Genomic DNA, 22,156 nt, shown 5'->3' on the forward strand with positions numbered 1-22,156 from the left:
GGCAATGTTCCATTTAGAAAGCCCTTGGTGTGCTTCAGTCTGGCTCCTGCTCTCAATCACCTTATAAAAAAAAAAAAAGTCTGCCCTTACTTTTGTGTCGACAGAATTTAAAACACCACAGTCTTGGATTTTAGCAGCTGAGATGAATCCTGATGCCTGCGTAAAACTTATCTCCCACTTCCCTCTGGTGTTGAGAATGAATTTGAGAATAGCTGTTGATGGGTTTAGGACTTTACCTCTCCACCCATGAAGTCACATTCTAGACCCAGTGTTTAAAGGTTACTTGCTGCTTAAACAGATGTGTTCTTTGTTGCAATGTGCTGTTGTGCTTTTGCTTTGCTTGAACCCGGACCAATGTTCCTAACTCCCAACTGATTTAAGGTCTTAAACAACTAGGCTATAGCTTGTCCTTGATTCTTGCATCCGTATCTGATCCAATATATGCTGATATCAGATTTTATTGCTAGGCCTAAACAATCTTACAATTATTTGAAAATCATGTTAAACTAGTTGGGACAGATTAAAGCAGTCTGTGCAGAAGGCACTGCTTTTTAAAATGGTGTTCGTGTGGAGTACTCCATCAGATTTCAGTCTCCGTGAGTGCATGTTGAGTAGAAACGCAAGGAGAAGAGGGCAGAGAGTGATTAAGAGAATGCTTGGCACAATGACCAGTGCCTGTTCATTTGTTGTCTGGTCTAATGAAGATAAATGCCCTTTAGAGCTGCTGGAAGACTGCAGAGGGAGAGGAATGAAGACTGGGTCGTGAGAAGAGCTGTAACAATTCCAGATGTTGCTGTACAATATTATTGTCTCTTTTGGTAAAATAAATAAATAATACAATCTATATATATGTCATGTCAAAGTTGCGATTGGACAATCATGAAATAATGTTTACAGGCCTAGGAGGTGAGAGTGAGTTAGGCCAAACAAGAACACTTTCAACTTTTCAAACTCCATTTACTCCCCCATGTCTCAGGATTCTACTTTGACGTTATATTCTTTTGATGTGCTACCACTGGAGACACATACATGATCACCTCTCGCTTTTAGACTTGTACCTTCATCTAATTTCCGTCTGATGTAGTTTTTTTTTGTTTTAGATCTTCTTCAGTTCACACCACATTAATTCAAGAGATGAGAGGGAAAAATAGTTTCCCAAAAGAAAACGTAGAAAGTGGAACCCATCTTCTGCACATGGATGAAGCCATATGCCTGGCGGACATTGTGCCATGAATTGCTCCATTGTCTAACCCCCCACCCCTTGCAATAGAAATATAGTCTTTACAGCACATGTCACATGTCACACAGACGTTACTAAAGGTGCGCCACTCTTCCCCACACAGACGACGGTTGTTGCATCATTTTCTCCCATCGCTGCCAGAAGTCTCCAGTTTGACCAAACTAATCTACCTCTGTGAAGAAATAACGATATGCTGGAATTCTCTTTTTCTTTCTTTCTCTTTCTGTGTAACCACTTATCAAGTGTATCATCCAATTCTTTGTCGTCTCGACCCCGCCCTTCCACTCCTCAGGCTCCCTGCACCTCTTTATGTTACCTAAGCTCCTTGGTAACCGGAGCTCCTGGGCCCATTCCTGTTCATTACCATCCTGTGTGGGTGTGGAGGGAGGGAGGGGCTGACTGGCTGTGGGAGACCTCTTTCAGCGCTGCCGGTGTGTCACGAGGCTCGTTGGTTTTCACCCGCCTGGCGTGAAGAGCCGCAGAACAAGGACGAGTTGAGAGAAGAGGAAAGGGTGGGGGGAGGAAATGAACCGGCATTCCTGCAGTGATTTATGAACAGCGTTTCTCTCTTCCGCCCTCCCCAGGAGAACGGGCGACTGTCTCCCAACCTGAGATGACCATGTGTTGGATGGATCCTTCCCCCTTTTGTACATAGACCCTCTTGTCTTTTTGCATTAGGAACTCCCATGGTAGGCTGCATCTCGTAGCCTGTCTGTACCACAGTATGAGGTAGTGAGGCTGGGAATTCTTAACAACAATGTGAAAACAGGACACTGACCGCATCTAGTGAAGTCTCTCAATTCCATTACCCAAACAAATACGGCAGATTTTATTTTTCACTCAATAGACAACATTTAATTTTAGCTGTGAAGTTGGCAGCCCTGCAAGCAACGTCAGTATGTTGCCAGTCAAAACGAAACTAGCTAGCATAACACAGCTAGCACATAATGCAAGGAAGTAAATGCAATACCTAGCACCACACGCAGCCGCTCGCGAGGAGCGACTAGGCGAATTCAGGAGAATTTAGTCTCTGCCAGTGGATATAGTGTACTTATCAACAATCAGTTGTAAACAACCTGGGCACGAACACTAGTCACAAATTAATTGAACTTTTGAGGCAACGAGCAAGACGCGAATGTGCCTGTGTGTGAAAACGGCTTTATCTCGCAGGTCTTTTATATATATAGCCTAATTATCTATATATATTCACGATTTTAGGGGGGCGGGGGGTTGTTTTTAAAAAAGAGTTGGGAAAACACTGCATTATTTAACATCCCCTTTGGTGCCCCCAGGTTCCAGACAGTGGTTTTAAGTGGTCAGGGGGAGAAAATCCTGACTTCTGTTCTCCCTTAGGGTCAGCCAAACCAGGGATCAGAATGACCAGCCAACAGAATGCCATGCACACTTAATTATTAATTCACAAGACGCTCTCACATGGCCTTCTCATGTACTCTCAGCCAGGCACTGCTGCTTAGTGAGAACACGTCTGCTGGTGAAATACCAGGCCTCAGTGTTCACGCCCTTACAGAAACATTGTTATTGAGGCTCTATGATAAAGCCAGACTGTTGTAGAACAACACTGGTGAGCGATCAAAGTACCTACCTGGTCATTTGAAGGTTAGGTAAAGAAAGTACACCGGGGGGGGGGGGGGGTGAGGATTTCTTCTCTGTTAATCTAACCTAGAAAGCCTTCTGCTGGACATGTGAGCAGGGTCTGGTTTTCTTGCAGACTGCTCAGAAATGTCAGAGCGGTGTTGATTGAGGGTGCCGAGAAGTTTGGTTTGTAAGATGAGATCCTTGCTGCAGGATGGAGCCGGGATTTTCATTTTCTTTATTTGACTTGTTTGCTTTAATCAGTCTATCCGAGTCTTCTTTCTAATCCAAGTTGCACCCTCCAGAGAAAAGATTCACAGTTGACAAGCATTGTAGTCTCCTCTGCGGTAACCTAAGCGTTTGACACTCTAAAATGTGTCATACCCATCCCCCAATGGTTAGAAACATGGTATTTGTTTCCTTCGAATCTTAAAATTCTATACCAGCCCTACCATAGCCTTCAATGACTGCAGCAGATTTAGAATACATGGCCCTGTCTCTGCAACGGACGCATGATACTAAGCTGCAAACAAAGGCTACCTACCTTCTGTGTGAGCTGTATATGTGTACTGTATGTATGCTGTATAGTTCCACACATTAGATATAGGTTGATGTCTAATATTAAGGCGACACTACGTTGCTCCTGTGCTGATCGACTGAACACGCCTTGTGTTTGTTCTTAAGCAGGGTTTCCCTTCCTTGTAGGGGGTAGTAGCTTCAGTCTGTGAGGAGCAGCTTTGCCCGCTGGGAATGTGGCTTCAGACATGTGCCTTGCATCATCACAATTGCTTACTTTAGTTCCCAGCTGTCTGGCTGAGCCACAACAACAGTATAGCCAGGCAGTGTTTTCTGGGGATTATCCCTTATCCCTGTGTGGTTGATGTTTTGTGCCTGTGGCGGGATTTAATGTGTTTACTCTCTTTCTTGTGAACGTTCCTCCCTACTGTTCTCAGGCATTTTGTTACCATCAGGTATCGGATAATCCAAATACATCTGCAAAACGCCCCCTACTCGCATATTTAGCATTAACTTGTTGGGGACTGTTTAACAACACCATACAGCTGGATTATTTCCCTCCTAATTAGATCAACATGTCTTCCATCTATCCCTTTTGTCTTTCACCGTAAACAAAAGGCACATGCGTGAACCGGGATTAAAACTTTCTCTCGATTAATCTCCTCCCCCATAACCCCTCCCTCTCACCCTCCCCCTCCTCCCCACCTGTCGAGCTACAAACCATTAATTTAGCCAAGGACACGGGACAAGGTAACACCGTCATAATCAGGGGCTACCTGGGTCTTGGTCCATCTGCTTCCTGCTCCTTCTCTATCCTTGATCCGCATGTGCCAGGTGTCCTGCTCCATCTGGAGGTGTGTCAGGAGCGCAGGGATACCCAGCGCAGGCCTGCTGGATTAGCTGGGCTGGATGCTGCAATGATTATGCTCCGGGCCCCAGTCAGACTAAGAACCCTCTAGCCAGGCGGTGTTGGGTCTCTTCCTGATATTCGCTGCCAAGCCGGAGATCTTGAGGATCGCATAAACCGCCCACTTAAGAAGTGGCTGCAGTTACTTCTCCCTGTCTTCTCGTTGGTTAGCCCGAGTTGGATTACTATTTCTTGTTGTACTGTAAAAGCTGTTCCTGAGCTGCTTTTGATTGCACGTCTTTCCGTTTTTTTCTTGCATTAACGTGATAGACCTCCTGGGTAAGGAAATGTCGTTTTGTAGAATTTTACTTAACATCCTAACTAATGCTTCATTTCACCCAGGGTTTTATCAGGGCTTTGTAGCCAAGACTATATTGCAACTGCAATTCCCTGGTGTGGACACAGTTCATTTGTCAGCTCTTCATGTTCACCCACAGCTCAGCCTGCCTGAAAGTAGTAGCCCTTCCACCACCCCCTCAGAAGTCTCTGGGGAAACTCTCACCTCAGTTCCTCAACATCTCTTGGTTACACCCCCCCCCCCCCCCCACACACCTCCACCCCAGATAAATGAGCCAGCAGGAGCATGAACGTCTCCTCTGGGGGAGTTTCCTCCCTTCACTCACTCCACTTTGTTCTAATGTGGATCGCAGGCTACGATCACTCTTCAACAATTTCAGGCGTTTGGACAGGGAACCTGCAAACACACTGGCCTCCCTGCTCTGTCTCTATTTCCTTATTTGTTTTTATTTTTTACTGAGTCCTGTAAGTGGGTCACTGTGGATGAGTGCATACTTGTTGCTGCTTCGCTGAATCAGTGACTGATTCGATACAGGCCGCCACTACTTGAAATTAGTGTCTGAAATGACCCACACCACAATGGTGCACGCTTCCCACGGTAAAGGGCCTCCTACTTCTGGCTCCATTAATAGATTTTCTTCTTTCTTCAAGACAACAAATCAATAGCTGATGACCATGGACTGGATAAAGGCAAACAATGACAGACTTGTCTCTTTGTGAAGTCTTCTAAGGAGCATAAGGCATGAAAAACAAACTAAATGGGGTATTCTGGTCGTTTATGTTTTGTAACAGTTGGCTGTTGTTCACTGATTTCCAATAGCGCACTTCCTTAGTGTCCACGTTCATGTTGCAATCAGACTAAACTGACATTGGATGGCAGTTACCCATTGTCTTCTGTAACATAAATATTAATGTCTGGCCAGAGCTGACGTCAGCGAAAAGCTTCAGGCAAACTTGTTCAGCTGTTGGTAGACAGGCACTTTACGCAGACAATGAATGCCTTTCTGACCATGAAGACCTGATGTTTTGTAGTATTGATTTGGAAAAATTTTAGCATTTTCACTTCCAATTTTGACAAAGGGCAGACTGCATTGTGCTGCTGTACCGAGCATGTCTGTAGGGTTGCTTTCTGTTGTTTTGGCATAGCTGTGCGAATATCAGTTTAACTTAACTAGAAAAAGCTAAACTTAAAGCAGGAAGCAATGGTGGGAAAGGTCAAAGTTCAGGAAATCTGTGAGCATGATGGTTTCGCTCGTTCTTTTCCCCTTCGTTTATTTGGCCTACCACTTCATCCTAAAGAAAGATGAACAACAGAGAAAGTCTGTTCTGCAGCTGGGTGGTAAAGTTGTTCTTGTCCTCTTCCTCTGTCTCCTCCCCGCTGTCTGGAAACTCTCAGCATATCTGGAAACATCCCAGATGCTGCTGTGTGCTACCAGATTACATAATGAATTCAGGGCCATTTTCTCAATCCCTCTCTAGTAAAATTCAAAATAAAGTCCACATGCCTGAGTCATAAATCACTGCAAGTTTTTTTTCCCCCAGCTGCCTAAATGACTATACTTTTGTCATGTGGTGATCCAGTGTAAAACAGCTGGATTGTCTGCCTCTACGCTGATGGGATTCCCAGGATTCTCGGTTCCCATCCAGTTTGGCTGTTTACCCAATCTCTGCCAACCTCATTATCTTGACACAAGCTAGGTCCTTGAGGATATCGAAGGGTTTTTCTAGACTGGCGTTTTTGGAGGGAAACCCAACCGGTGCCAATAAGGGCTGTGTCCTGCCCTTCCACATCTCCTCTGTTGGCACTCAGAGTTCGGCTTCTGTCCGACTCTAACTCTGCTTCCCATATCAAAGTTTCTTTTTCTTTCTTTGTGTACCTCAGCCTGTACCTCAGCCTGTACCTCAGCCTGCCGTTTCTCAGGCAAGGAATGTGCAAAAGCAGGAGCCTCACAAAGCCTCTTCTACAACACAATCTGGACTCGACCTATTCAACTTTGTATATATTAGATTGGATAGGCGAGGTGTCCACGTCTTTTAAACATCTTTCCATATGTTCAGCATAATGACTCTGGGTGAAGTTCTGTCGCCTTAGTTACACTCCGTCTTCCCTGTAGCCTCACACTACCTTGTGCGTTAGTGCAGGTGCTGGTTGCTCTTTCTCAGCATTAGATCTTCTAAACGAGTGATCTCCCTGCTCAGTCACCAGGGGAGTGACATACTGGAACCTGTCTCCACAGGGTTTCAGGCCCCCGGGTTGTTGAATTGTCTAGCTTTTATCTAGACGTGTGAAAATGAGTGTGATGTGCCACACCTTCGGGGTAGGAGTGCATTACGAGAGTGCGAGAGGTTCTGGGATTACAGCGTCACTTTAAAAGCCAGCGTTGAATGGCCAGAATACGTTTTGAGAGGTGACCGCAGACTTTAGACTTCAGATTTGTCTTGTGTTCATGTTTGTATGGATTCTTTATTTTGTTGTTCAATTGTTCTAATTCAGTTATTTATGCATGTGGGTGACTGTTATTTTTCAGACCTTGATGTAAGTTTCTTCCTAATTGGCCTCAGTGGATGCATGTGGATATTGTGGTCTGTGTGGGAAATAGATTGCAGTGTCGAACACTCTGACCTCTCGGAGTATGTGTGTGAGACAGATATAGAGGGGCTATTAACACTTCACATTCCTTCACAAGTCTTTTCTCCTTCCGAAACCATCACTATCACTTTCTTTGCCTTTCTGCCTCTCCATCTGGTTAACTCCTGGTCTCTCCCCCTGCTCAATTCCAGGCAGCCCTGTTGCATATTTACACTGTGATGACCTCCTGAGATTGTTTAACACATACACTGACAGCCTTGCTTCCCCCCCCCCCCCCCCCCCCTTTCCCTCCACAGGCCCAGAGAGCCTCAACAGTGGGGTCTGGACGACACAAGAACCCAGTGTGGCCTGACAGCGAAACACAGAGAGAATCGTGAGTAGTTGACTTACACTCCCCGGGGGTTAGGGAGGGTTTTGTGTGTGTAGCGACCTGAACTGGGTGCATTCCTCCATGCTTACCGCATACCTCAACACAGTGTAGAGGGTACGGAAGATTCAGAGTGTGTGGGTGGAGAGGGAGGCGGGTGTCGAACATTTAGGGTGGGGTCTTCGGGCGTGTACGTGTTATAAAAGTGTTGTTCCACACCACAGTGCAACTCGTAAGCGTTTTAGTCCTCTTCCTGTTGCTATACCAATGTTCGCTACGCTGGTGTCCCAGAGAGTCTGCGCTAGAGAGGCCGATGCAGGACTCAGGAAGCCTGGGCTTTAAGACCAATGCTGACAATTACTTTACTACCCTAAGCTCTTCCTGGTCTCAGCCACATGTTTAGCGAAGTGGCCCGTGACTTCAAGGCAGCCTTTTAGTATTGTCTCAGACCATTTGGAGAGCGGTGTATTTCACCAAGCATGTGTCTTCCCCCCCCCCAGAATGAAAGGGAAGGGTGTCAGGAGGATGGAGAGGGGGAATGAAGAAAGACCCCCCCCCCTCCTCTCATTGTTCTTCGTGTCAAAGGCAGGAAGAGCACTTTCACAGGCGCAAACGGATTTGTTTAGAGGTGTTATGAAGAAATGGCAGGTTTATTAACTGTCTGTGCTGCTGTCCATTCACTGTCATTAGCTGAGCTGTGGGCTGTTTCATGGAGGGTCCAACCAAAGGAGACTGTAGCAGTATTGATCCACAGAGATTAGAAATGACCCTGTTACAGCAGAGGTGACCATGTCCTGGAAGCTTTTAGTGTCCAAAATGTACAAAGTACCAAATATTATATTCAGTATAAATATACAATAGTGCAAATACTAGTAATTCTTAGTATGCCTAGTAAGGCCCCTCCTAGCTGCCTCAGGTCCATGCTGTGTACCAGTCAGGTCTGCACTCTGGACACCATTACCCTTTTCTATTGTAGTAATTGATCTACCTGTTATGTTTATTCATCTTCTGAGTTCTTTATTCAGTTTGGAATTTACGAGTAATGAGTCAAGTAGTTAACTGCAATGCATAAAGAATACGAATAAAGATCCGCCTGTGTCGGTTAGGTCACGTAGGACAGGTGTCCTTTTTTCGTAGGTTGCACCTCTTTGGGGCATGCCCTCTTGAATTCAGTGTTGCCTGTTCCTCTCTGCCCTGAATGACCCGGTTAATAGCGGATACATTGTGAAGAGCGGACACATTAGAAGGAGATTGTGCGTGTGCCCCCACTATTTAGGGATATTATTCTACTCCTTCACTGACGATGCATCATGGTCCTCCCTGAATTATTCATCCCTGTCACGCGCTAGTGAAGTCATGGTAAAGCGATAGCATGGTCGGGCTCCCTGTTCTCACTGCTGCGTGTTTTAAGTGACGTCCTGCTCTCAGCCACATGGGCACCAGGTTATATTGGCTTTCTCACCTTCGGGACGGCTTTGAAGAACTGTCATATTAAAGGCCACTTGAATTTAGTTTGAATGGGCTTTGGGCATACGAGTTGGTGTCATCTAGTGCTTATGCTTTATTTATGGCATTCCAACACTGTGATGTGTGATTTGTGTTGTGTTTGATTGCCACACATCTGCACTCTGGGTGTATAGTGGGCCTTTCGGTTGTAGCACTCTAGGGCTTCTGGTGTCTCGATCCTTGTAGTCCAGCTAAGTGAATTACAATCCATAGACGGGAAGACTGAGAGAAGAGCGCTTTGTTGCTTAACCGTGTTTGATATCCCAATGAATTTTCATCCACGAGAACTGAAGTTCCTGGCACACGAGTGACTCATCTCACTTTGATCCCTTTTACTCGGCTCAAAGCAAGACAATTCAATGAAGGGAAACAAAGCACAGTCACACTTCAGGATTGTCTGGTAATGGGTTTTTGTCATTTACTTAGCTTAACAATGAACAAACCTGGTGATTTAATGCACCTAGTTTAGTCTGTTTACATCCCTATATTTTGGACCAAATTAACTAAACTGTCTGTTTTAGTTTTTTTCCCGTCCAAGTTGTGACTCTCTCTCTACTGGTGTATAGGCTGTGGGGGGATCTTTCATGAAATCGGAGAAGCAAGCCTTTTGAATGCGTCATTTTTAAGGTGTGTTACCTGCATGTGGACATTTTGTACATTTTCCGACGAAAAAGGTGATAAATGGGCTTCCTTTTACACTACAGAAATGTCCTTCAGCAACTTGTGCTGAGGTCTGAGATTGTCATGCTTCTTGTCATCCCCTAATCAGCTCCCCAGCACTCAGCCATGCACACACCCCCCGTTAATAATTTAGAGGGCCTTTCGCCAGCAGGGGAAGAGAATGGGCTGTGCACAATTGATAATAGACGACAGGAGAGGACAGTAAAAATAGCTGCTGATGTGCACTACTTTGAGAGTCCAAAAGACTTCAAATGACCTGTACTGAGGAAGTAATATTGTCAGGAATAGCATTGTGCAGTGAAGGTGCTGCCTTGGCGAAAATTGAATTTGCACAGCCTTGCCTGTTTTCCCTTGTTTTGGCTCAACAAATGATTGAGTGCATGTTGTAGGATAGATAAAGAATGCTTTAAAGCATTTTATTGGTGTTTGAAGGCCTGGTTTTTGTGTATAATTGTAGGACTATAATTTAGGAGTGCATCATAACATGCAGGCACATATAGTAATATTGAATATGCCAAGTTGTTCATTAAGAGCAGAGGTCTGACTGATTGGTTTTCATCTCTTCTGTGTGCCCAGGCAGTCTGCATGAATAGACTATTGGCACGGTCTTCAGACTCGGCAAGTCTATGTAAGACAACCAAAAGGTCAGCTGCTAGCTTAGTTGGCCAAGTGCATTTTGCTAAATGCTTTACTGTGGGTAACAAGCAACCAGAAATGCTTCTGTGTGTGCTGACTGTCACCCCAGCCTTGAGGTTTGAGATATAAAATCCTGTTTTATTAAATCAGTCTAGTTTAAAAAGGAGCCCCTGAATTCTATTGTCTGAGATTTTGAAGGAAAAGTAGCTGAACTCATCTCACCTGCAATCGGTGTAGCACCTACCAGAGTGATACTCTGCTGTCAGTGTTGAAGCAATCACGACAAGAGGTCACATCACAGCTGAGAGATGATTAATGTGCCTGCGGCAGTTTGGGGTATCCGAATAAGTGACTAGACAGATTCATGGTACGAGTGATGAATCACTAACTTGTCAGATTTCATGCTCAGCCCGCTAAGAAGATGCATTCCTTTCATAAAAAAGATAACTACCGTGTTTTTCGGACTAAGTCGCTCCGGAGTATAAGTCGCATCAGTCAAAAAATGCGTCATGAAGAGTAAAATGAAAGACCAAGAACAGACATTTAATCTGGAAAGGCAAGTTATTCAACTACCCAATGGCACACAGAACCATATGCTGAATAGGTGTCCGGTAGGTTAACGTAACACATTAACAGTTAATCAGACACACAATAGCATAAAGAACATACCTGGGGGGCTGAATAGGCTAAATTAACATAACAAGCTAGCAAGTCCAACAAGCAAGTTACCGGTAAGCTAGTTAACCAAGCTCCCGATCTCATTCCACATCACTGAAACCTTTTAACTCGTTGGTTCATGTCAGTCATCATAAATTGACATTTAAAAAACATGTTAAATTATATATATTTTGATATATAAGTCGCATCTGACTACATTTACATTTAGTCATTTAGCAGACGCTCTTATCCAGAGCGACTTACAGTAAGTACAGGGACATTCCCCGAGGCAAGTAGGGTGAAGTGCCTTGCCCAAGGACACAACGTCATGTGGCACGGACGGGAATCGAACCAGCGACCTTCTGGTTACTAGCCCGATTCTCTAACCGCTCAGCCACCTGACTCCACCTGGGTCTATAGGTCGCAGAACCAGCCAAACTATGAAAAAAAAGTGTGACTTATAGTCCGGAAAATACGGTAGTCCCTGTGGAAGAAATTGGGATTTCCTGTGTGCTTACATTATTCACTAATCAATAGAACTAGTCATTGGATACTAGTTAGTATTTTTTCATGTAAGCTTGCTATTAATAAGAGTAGATTGTGTCTGTGTCAGGGTTAATAGATGTTTGGGGTCAGGAGAAAGTACTGGATAAACGTCCCTTGTCATGACTACAAGGAGAGCGCCGACTATGATCTCTCTCGTCTGAGAGTGGTCATGGGTTGGGAGCTGTGAATCTCGTTCTCTGAGACTGTTGTAATGTCATTACTGCCTGACTGTCACTATCTATGTTTACAATTTTGTGCCCTATAAAAGATGGTCCTCTGGCCTTCAGAGCGGAGAGAGACATGATTGAGACCTAAGCCTGGTGTTGTGTTGTTATTTATCGTCAGAGGTCTGGTTTTCTCTCCCAATCTGCAGATTTATAATACTTATTAAAATCCATAACTCAACTGAATTTCGTCACTCCGTTTAGGAAGAGACGGAAAAAACCCTTTCTTCATCATCCTTTTTAAATGAGCTCTTACCTACTCTCATAGTGTCTTTCAGTCATCCCTGATCTACTCGGATCCAGAGAAAATGAAGGATCATTGTAGAATGTTGGAATTGTCATTTTAAATCAATGGCTATCTACCACTGAATTAATCTCCTAAATGGGATTTTTAGGGTTTGGGTAAAAATGTCACATCTGGCATCAATTGTACTTTTTATTAGCCACATGATAGTGACGGTTATTTAGCATGTTGTTGGTAGGAGGAGCTTCCTTCCACACTTGTTGAGAAAGACGTAAACACATTCATCATTCATGCTTCAGAAGCCCAGTTGAAAACAGGAAACGCCAAACGCATTGACTTAGTGCACCCACCCTGCCCTGTTCCTGGGGAGGCAGGAAGGAGTGTGGCTTTACAGGCTAGCTCTTGAAGAGGCCCATCCTGCCCAGTGAGAACATTGTTAAATTGAATGGCTTTGAGTGTGCACTTGACAATGAATGCCACAGTAAGACCTAGTTTCCTGTTGGACCCCAAACAACTTTAATGTCAGGCTAAAACCTTTCCGGGTCCCAAAAATATCCACACAAAGTGGAAATCTGTGCAGATTGCAAATCTCTACCTGTATTTTTATTTTTGCTAAGCCTCACTGTTTATTCTAAGGAATACTACTCTTCGCCCACTAGAGTGCAGCCTAGCCAGAGAAAAGAAGCACTACTCATATCACATGCATCTGGCAGGCTTGTAGGATCACCTAATACAGCTTTTACCACACTTTAGTAAAACCACAATATTAGCCTTGTTGCAGATTTTGGAGGATGAATGTTGTAAAATAGTGCTACACCTTTCTAACTATGAGATTGTTAAAATAGTTGATGATAAATATGGGGTTCAAACTGTGTGCCACCATAACTCATAATATAAAACTACCTGTAGGTATTAGGTTGCTAATGAAGTCTGAAGTGTCTGTTCTGTCCCCAGTGTACTCTCTCATGAACAACATGTTCAATGGGGGCCCGGAATGATCCGCAAACCCACTTAACTTTCATCCCCGTTAATGGGTCAATTTAGGTAGGTAGCCTAATAGTATTTGAAGAATACAAGGCACTTCTTTTAAATGGAAGAACCGGATCAATCCCAATCCCCTGTTCTGGTGTCCTTCCCCCTTGTGAGATGAAGGGAAATTCTGGATAGCATATGGATATGAGCCTTAATGAAAGGAGAGAATGATTTTTAGGGTAGGTCATGATTGTAAGCTGTCCAGTTTGTCAATTGAAATCTAAACCAATCAGGATGTTCCCAATGCTCTGATGCAACTCTCACCCCTCTGCTGAATCTTCTTTGTTCTTAAAGGCTGGCCTAGTTACTGATCATTATCAGTGATTGAAGAAAGGGGGGAAAGAAATACAACATAATTACCCAATACTGGAAACCCCAATCAAATCAATAAAAGCAAAAAGACTATTACATTTCAAAGGTTAAGTACTGCTCTGTTTGGCATCTTTTGATTTATTTAGCCGAGTTGGATCACTGGTTATGTAGTCGAATTGTCGGATTACAGATTTTTCCAATGAATTTGCTGGGCTACATAATTGTCACAAAGTGCTGGTGTGTCTTATCGATCTTTTACTAATTGTCGATCTTTCAAAACTGTAGTCTACACCCTAAGCTAAAGTCTTGGAATCCAAATAAAGCTTTACTTTAGAGAAGCGTTTCTGATTTGGCAGTTGTCTTATTGTGGACTAATGTAGTTTGTAAAGTTATAAGGGATTGCTTTTTTCTAGCATTATACACCTTTTATACAAACAACCTTTCTCTTGGGTTGCCTAATGTAGCCTATATAAATACACTTCACCATTTCCTGTTGCCGTCACACTCGCCACAGCTATGAGCTGTTACACACCACTTCTCCAGGAAAAACCCACCTGACAACACAGGATAATGGTATCTACATTTACATTTAGTCATTTAGCAGACACTCTTATCCAGAGCGACTTACAGTAAGTACAGGGACATTCCCCCAAGGCAAGTAGGGTGAAGTGCCTTGCCCAAGGACACAACGTCAGTTGGCATGACCGTGAATCGAACTGGCAACCTTCGGATTACTAGCCCGATTCCCTCACCGCTCAGCCACCTGATTCCCTGGATCTAGGATCTAACAACCTCCAGTTCATGCTGCCGTACTGGGCAGGATATATGGTTCATTGCCTCCCTGTATACATAATTCACATCCCCACTAGCAGCTGATGGAATTGGATGCATGTGGAAGTATGCATATCATATTTGGGGGATGTTCAGTTATCATGATAATTATCATCACACTGTCAGACACCACTTTTTTTTTTTTATAGCTTTCCCTGACTGCTCTTGAGTCATAGCTTTTGGTGTCTCTGCATGTTTTTGAATTGGATTAGCCGCCCAAGCGTACGCGGTTACAACTCAGGCTTTCTGACAATGTTGGGTTGATGAAGCTTAGGACATCCCTCAGCGTTGCTTGTTTTTACTATGGACCCACTTAAATGTTCACAAGAATTTCGTTTGTTGTCTGAGCGAGTTGGTCTGCGGTTTTGGACTTGGTCTGAATTCAGACAGTCGAGCTAGCTTCACGTTGTTACAGTGCCCAGTCAGTTGGTAGCTCCTGACTGTTTGCTGGCTCCGGTATTGTTGGGAACTATGGCTAATGGGCCCACACCGGTCTGACTTCCATATGGCAAACTTCACATGTTGCACTGACCACAAGCTACGAACCACACCCTGGCATGACCCATCTGCCCCAGACCATGCATGGAGTCTCAGCCCAGGATCAATGTAAACTGCATCCTTTTAATTGAGTTCCTTTTTGTGTTTGAAACCAGTGGAAAAGAACACAAGCAACCATGACGCAGCAAGTTTGAGTCTACTGTCTCCGGGGCGATATGAGCTCAATTATAATACGCCTAATCATCTAGATTGTAGTCTAACATGGTTTGGGTTTGTAATTGGATTCGAGGTCCATTAAAGCTGACCAGTGTCTCAGACTTTGCGCTCGCTGTAAGGAGGCAGGTTTGTATGCACACACTATACCGAGCAGGTTTCTCCACTCTACCGTCAGTGTAATGGCAGGCCTCACAAACACGCCACCTTTAGGAAGAGCGGACACCATCACCTCTACACACGCCTTCTAGCTCAAAGACCAGCCCATTCCCTGTGTAGAGGGAACGGGCTGTCTGTAGTGTGCTGGTCCAGACACACAATGGAGCTGTAATTGTATGGTGTTGGAAGCTAGCACATTCCTGATTGTCGGAGATTGATAACTCTGCCTGCGCCTCGCGGCAAACAATGGATGTTGTGGAAAAAGACCTCCGGTCATGACAATGCTCTAATTTTCAGAAGCTGCTGTTGCCACCCGTTGCAATGCACGTTTCTTGAAATGCATGCTTCAAAGTAAGGACCCTGAGCAACAGTGAGAAGAAATCCCTTTTGACTGTGTGGGTTCTTTTAAAAATAATTTTCAATTTTCATGCAAGTGTCATTCAAGTGTCAGCAGCTAGTCTTGCGGCAAGTCCTGCTGTTGCTCGCTAGAATACAATTCCCAGCTACTTACAAGCAATACTGATGCTCAAATGTGTTAATTAACTTTTCCAAAGTATGATGGCCCATAGTAAATTAAATGCTTTGAAATCAATCATTCAGTCACTGTTTGTATCCTCAATCCAGATGTTGGTAGGCCCCAGCCTTTTCTGTCAGCATGCTCATCATGGCTATCCTTCAGTTCATTTCTTTGCTCCTGAAGCCCCAATGGTGAGTTGTTCAGGGCTTCTGTTCGTTCTGCCGATCAATACTGAGGACAGAGTGAAAAGCAATATTCATAAATATTTAACAGTAAAGCTTTTAGCCAATCTTTAATTAGTCTGAAAAAGCAAATCCCGCACACACAAAAAATTAGTAGTATCATTTTTTTTATTTTTTTTTTACCTCTGACGAATGATTTTTGGGGGTTTAATTAAAACATATAGAATTAGTTGAACATTTGCCCAGTTTACTAGTTTGGCATGTGACTAGTCTAATACGAGGCTTGATTTGATTCCTTTGAGCTGTGGTTAAGGTTAGAAATTGTAGTTTAGTAGTAACAGACACCTAACAGTAGCCAAAATAAACATCTTATCAAGAAGACTCTCTCCTTGTCAGTCAACACAGCACACATGTGCCCCACAAGCCATCTCTGACATTGCTTGTACAAATACATTTTGATTTGACACACATCTTAAATTGCAAATTTAACTGTTCCAAAATATCCGTGAAGCTTTTGTGGTGAAGTTGTGTAAAACAACCTCCCTTTTGGCTCATCAGTGTTTCCCAGAGCGTTGTCATGCTCTGTTTGTTCCAGTAAGGGGAAAAGGCCTTCTAGAAAAGTCCAATGGCAATGAATCATTGTTCCAATGTGTCACAATGCAGGTATACGTGTCACCTGAGCTGTACTCGTCTGAGCACCATGGACCGCATAACCGCCTCTCTCTCTCTCTCTCCCGACCCGCTTTGCATTTCTCAGATGTCGATTGGTCTTGACTGTGAACATCCGTCGGTGGGTGGGTGGGGGTCCAATACAGGCAGAGACCAGAGGTGGGGGGGAGGAGGAGTAGTGTTTTCCTCCACTCTCACCACCCCACTGTCCGCTTCGCCCTCCTCACCTGAACGGACGCTAACTGCAGTAGATTTCCAATGTGCATCCCTCCTTATCGCTTCAGCGAGCACAGCTTTGGCTGACTGAATACTGAGCAGCCTGGACAAACTGCAGGTGCAGAGAAGCATCCTGTGAGGATCTACAGACACAGGACCTCACACAGGCCTAGTGTTCAGTCTACACCCCCACCCCACCCCATTCAGCATGAGAGAACTTGCATGTTATCCCATTATGTTAAGAACGGTGCAGTAATGTCTTAGATTTATTTGTCTTGAAAGGATAATTCAGTAGTTTAGTTCACTTTGTAATGAGGCTGTCAAATTCTCTCTGCCCCCTTTTCTCACTTGCCTTTATCTTTATGGAGTCATGATTTCATGATCTTGAAATACAATTTAGTGTGATTGTTCATGGGCTTATTATTAGCCAGCACTGTCTCCAAGTACAATGTCTCAGCCAGCTTTTGCCTCGCTTCACTACTGCTTCGGGTTGCCCTGTCATCATCACTGCCTCAGCTCATCATAGCTTCATGTTGCCCTGCCGTCATCGCTGCCTCCCCCTGTCTGCCTCGACTCGTCCGGGCCTGCTCCGCATTCCCATCCCTGGCTTTCATCCCTGGCTTTCATCACTGCTCAACACGTCACCTTTCTCTCAAGGCCCTCCTGGCTTCATCAAGCCTCATTACTGTTCACCGACGAGCTGAATGATTTCCCTGTCCTTCCACCTCTCCCTCCGCGGGGGACGCTGGGGGAAAGCTCCTTTGCTCAGGCTAATCTGGTGTAAACGTCCTCGATAAGGTGAGTGGAGACAGTGTTCAGTCTCTCGCTGAAGGGGGGAGGCGGGGGGAGGTGGTGAGGGTAGGATGTTTGATGCCTGAAATGTCACCGCCTCAGATGAGCTGACTGTATGCTCTCGGACGCCCACTCTTCTGTTCTCCTTCTCGCTCGGTTTATCTGCTTAGACTGTTGAGCTTTTATCTTAAGTGCTGGTAATCCCCCACCACCGCCACCACTCACACAAACACACACACTTTCCCAAAAACCTTTGACCATGCAGAGAGAACATCGGGTCTGATTTGCTGAAGATTACATTGACGGTTCCACAGAAGCTGATGATGTTCGTGACCCCGAGGAGCTGCGACTCGTTTGTGACTCGACCGCGGTGGCAGATAATTACTCGGAACTCGGCCTGCTTTCTGAGCCAAACAACTCCAGATGCAATCTTCCATCCCGTATTGCCCGGTGGTACGTCGCTGATGTCTCACAAAACTCCATACATGCAGACTGACAGGCTCGTATGTCCGCCATGAAAGGGTAACGTGCTCGTGTTGGCGAGTCGGACAGTGTTGTTTAAAGCGTCTTCATGGTCTTGAGTCGGATGCGGAAGGTACACGCAGCAGTCCTGGCAGGAACGTTTGCGGGAGATGTTTACTTTGCCTGACAGCATCAGCCTGGGGAGAGCGAGCGAGAGAGAGAGAGCATCAGCCTGGGTAGAGAGAGAGAGAGAGAGAGAGAGAGAGAGAGCATCAGCCTGGGGAGAGAGAGAGCATCAGCCTGGGGAAAGAGAGAGAGAGAGAGAGCATCAGCCTGGGTAGAGAGAGAGAGAGCATCAGCCTGGGTAGAGAGAGAGAGCATCAGCCTGGGGAGAGAGAGAGAGAGCATCAGCCTGGGTAGAGAGAGAGAGCATCAGCCTGGGGAGAGAGAGAGAGAGAGAGAGAGAGAGAGCATCAGCCTGGGTAGAGAGAGAGAGAGAGAGAGAGAGAGAGAGCATCAGCCTGGGGAAAGAGAAACACAGGAAGGGTGATGGGAGAGCCTGTATCGCAGAAGAGCCCAGAGACCGTATCCCTAGCATCCTTGTGACAGGGAGTCAGCGCAGCGTGGAGTGAGCTGGACTGAGGGAGGAGCCTGGAGAGGAGGTTTGTCTGGACACTGAGAGGAGAGCAGCGAGAGAAAGAGAGGGAGACCGAGAGTGTGTGTGCGTGTGGGAGGAGTGAGGCACCAGGGGAATGGATGGAGTGAGCGTTGCAGCCAACGGGAAAGCCTCCCCAGTTGTAGCGAGGTGGACAGGGGCCTCACACTTGACCACGGAGCTAGCTTCCTGAATCCTGTCGTTCGAATGAGCCTAGCCGGGACTTGTGATTGGAAGCTGGAATGACATCAAGGCATGACGTTTCCAGAGGACTTGTGAGCCAACACATGCACTGAGCTGAACTGAACGGAAATAGAGGCAGGATCAAGACAGCAAGCCCTTGTTAGCTTGAATTCTATATTTTTGTTTTATCTTTTTTTTTTACTCCGTCCCACTGGAACAGCCAGTCCACTTATGAGCAAGTCAATGTGTGGCTGTGGCTGCAGCTTCATCTCGTCTCTGATGAAGAGGCTGGGACGCACAGCGTGCTGCTCGGACCTTCTCTCCTGCAGCCACACCTCAGAGCAGCTGCAGCGACTTGCCACCGGCTGCCCTCCGCCCCCCAAGGTAATGCCCCCTCCCCCTTCGACGATAAGCGCTCCTGAGAAACCCACCCACCCACACCCTCGTCACTGCCAGGGTGTCCAACAGGAGCCTTCAGCCCCTTTTGTGTCTGGTAAATGCTTTGTCATGTGTGTATGATGCAAAAGACATCTTGGAGGTGGTTCTGCGGTATGATAACGGGATGGCTTTGCTTTGGTGAAGTGTTCCGTTACAAGACTTGCAGGAAAATATTAGTGCACTGCAGTTATCGATTCAGTAATGGAATAGATGATTTATAAAGGCTGTCTAGCTGCCTTGACAAACATTGTCTGGCTTTAACCCTACCTCCTAAATGGATGTCTAAAGACAGTTTACAGTGATTGCTGATATGCCTCAACTGGGGAGAAAAGGCTATTTTCTAATGAGCCACGATCGGACAGGCCACTAGTACATAACCTAGCAGTGCTGGTAGGGATCTCACTGTACCAGTATTCAAAACTAAGACTATTATACTAATAAATAATATACTACCAGCTTTATATCATGAGAAATATGTATAGGGTTTTGAATAAGTCTACCATCCTTTTTATGTGAATAGGAAAGGTTGTCAATGGTTGAATTGTGAAGAAATTGTGAACACATAGAATGTAAGTATTGTTTGAACTGTAATCAGTTTCATCAGAAACTTTCATCAGTTGCATTGGCAACAGTCGCAGTGAAAGCAAAACATGGCAGATATAAGATGATAGGTTCATAGTTTAAAGTTGAGCTTTCCAAGTTTAAGGAGCAAACGGCAGATCCGAGCTGCTGGTTTTAGTTTACCGCTTTGAAGCAACGCCTTTCCCCAGCTCTAAATAGTTATCGATTAATAGACTGTGGAAAGAAATGTAGACATGGAGACACTAGGGAGCTGTAGCCACTGGATAGAATTACCGGTCTAAAGAACGCCTGCTCATTTCCCGCCTGTGACCTCTGGCTGAAATTATAACGACAAAGATGACCATACTCTTTAATTACCAGTGATTATCCTGACACGTCATACAATGCCTTTAATCCATGCCGCCCAGCTGTTCTGTGCTGTGGAGGTTGACATTTAGCTGTCTGGAAATTTGAAAACATTCAAATGACAAACACTGTCACGGTTCCAAATGACTGTGGCCAGGGTGAAGCTCATTATTGACAAGTTAGAAAGTGAGTCCATCTCCTCTTTGGGGTGTACATGCGGTGGCCCTCGTCAATGCAGAGTGGTCCGGTATTGAGCTGACTACAACTCTAAGGACTTTTAGACCTGCTAAAAGACCATTTGATGGTGGATGTTCAGTTCCAAATCCCCACAAGGTCTCTGGGAATACACCGTCTTCGTCTAGGCAGTGTTTCCTCTCGGATTTCATTTCGGGGAAAGATGCAACAAACCTTTTCGAACATGTTTCGGGTCATCTGTTAGGGTCGTCTGTTAGAGTCCCAGTCTCTGCTTAGTCTGGGTTTTCCTCTTCTTTCCTCCTCCCCCCCTCCTCTCATCTTTCTGCCTCTTCTGCTCAACTCTCCTCTCTTGCTCCACTAAGCCTGCCTGTCTACTGCCTGGCCCAAGGACACAACGTCAATTTGCACGGCCGGGAATCAAACCGTCAATCTTCTGATTTAATAGCCTGTTTCCCTAACCGCTGAGCCATCTGACCACTTTTAAAATTTAATGTCATCCGTGTGTGTGATAGACCCAGGTCTGCTCCAGAGTGATGTCACTCTGGGTAAGGGAAGCAACCTCAGGACATGCTCTTGTGGTTTCAATCACTTAGATTCGGAGCCAGTATGTTATCGCCTCCAGCGATAACATACTTTTTTTGGGCACACTTATTCGTAAAAATGAAACCTGTATAAAAAAGACTGGAGGTGGCGGGCATTTCTTTTCACTTTTGTCACATATCTTTAACTAGCATGCTGGATTTTGCCAGAAGCCAAATGAAAAGCATGTTAATTAAAATATAATAACCATAATTTAGAAAAGCATTCAAAAGGGGTTGGGTGTTTTGAAACTGAGCCATTTTCTTCCTGGTTTGTTGCCTACACTGATAATCCCTCCGAGGTGTGCCAGCCTATCAGGAGGAGGGCCTAATAGTGTGTTAAACATGGGGAGAGGGCTCAGGGCTGAGGGCCACCACTTACACCTAAACCTAGCAAGCAAGTCTGGCCTCCGTTGCCTGCAGTGGAGAACATGGCATTCAGAAGCTTAAGTGGGACATCCTTCAAGTCCCAAAGTTCTTGGCTTGCCCAGAGCAGGCTTCCGGCTCGGGCACAGCCTCCGTCCATGAATGAGCCCATAGGAGGGAGGTCTGCCGGGGTGTAGCAGTGCCTGGGTGTGCCACAGCTGGGCCTTTGTCTCTGGAGCTCCGACTTGGCAGAGGCCACCGGAGAGGCCCCGTTATCAGCAGCTGCACTTGGTGCTGTCTGGGTCTGGTGGCCACAGGAGCGGGCTCCAGCGAATGAGCTTCCGCCAGCTCTGAACACACACACACCCATTCTAGTCTGTAAGATGAAAGTGGGGTTGATGGCTCAAACTTATGGCTTCTTTAAATGCAATTAAAGTGTGTTTTTTCAATACCAGCTGGATATGGACACCGATAGCATATTGTTTTCACTGAGTGGCTATTGAACCCTGGGCTTTGGTAGATATTTGAAAAAAGATTGGTCTGATTGAAAGGGTTTGATTTATTTCAGCGTGATGTCTGTGGTGAACTTTAAATGGTCTTCTTGTAATGTAGAACTTAGCACTTGATCCAAAAAACGTTCTTCGTTTTGTAATGCTACCTCTTATGTCCAAGGGATGGAGATGATAAGGAAAAAAAACTGTTTGGACACCAAAACACTATCGCTATGATGACAGCCTTCTGCAGGCCCATGTGATATCACCAAAGATTTTCCATGTCCCACTTGTATAGCCACTGTCATAGCCACTGTCATAGCCACTGTCATAGTCACTGTCATAGACACTGTCATAGTGACTGTCATAGTCACTGTCTTACCATTGCACCAAGTCACCCTGCTGATGGAATTACGAAAACCCATCTGCACTTCTT

At 45.3% G+C, this 22,156-nt stretch overlaps 1 long non-coding RNA gene across 1 annotated transcript in view; it reads left to right on the top strand.

Annotated features, from left to right (window-relative positions):
* Window positions 1-22,156, top strand: part of LOC134033441 (uncharacterized) — a 42,396-nt gene that overhangs the window by 13,943 nt on the left and 6,297 nt on the right. Inside the window, exon 2 of the long non-coding RNA XR_009932122.1 lies at window positions 7,440-7,516. This is a non-coding gene — a long non-coding RNA (uncharacterized LOC134033441). The remainder of the gene's footprint in view (window positions 1-7,439; window positions 7,517-22,156) is intronic.

The sequence above is a fragment of the Osmerus eperlanus genome, chromosome 14 (assembly GCF_963692335.1).
Source record: "Osmerus eperlanus chromosome 14, fOsmEpe2.1, whole genome shotgun sequence".
In the NCBI taxonomy this organism is placed as follows: domain Eukaryota; kingdom Metazoa; phylum Chordata; class Actinopteri; order Osmeriformes; family Osmeridae; genus Osmerus; species Osmerus eperlanus.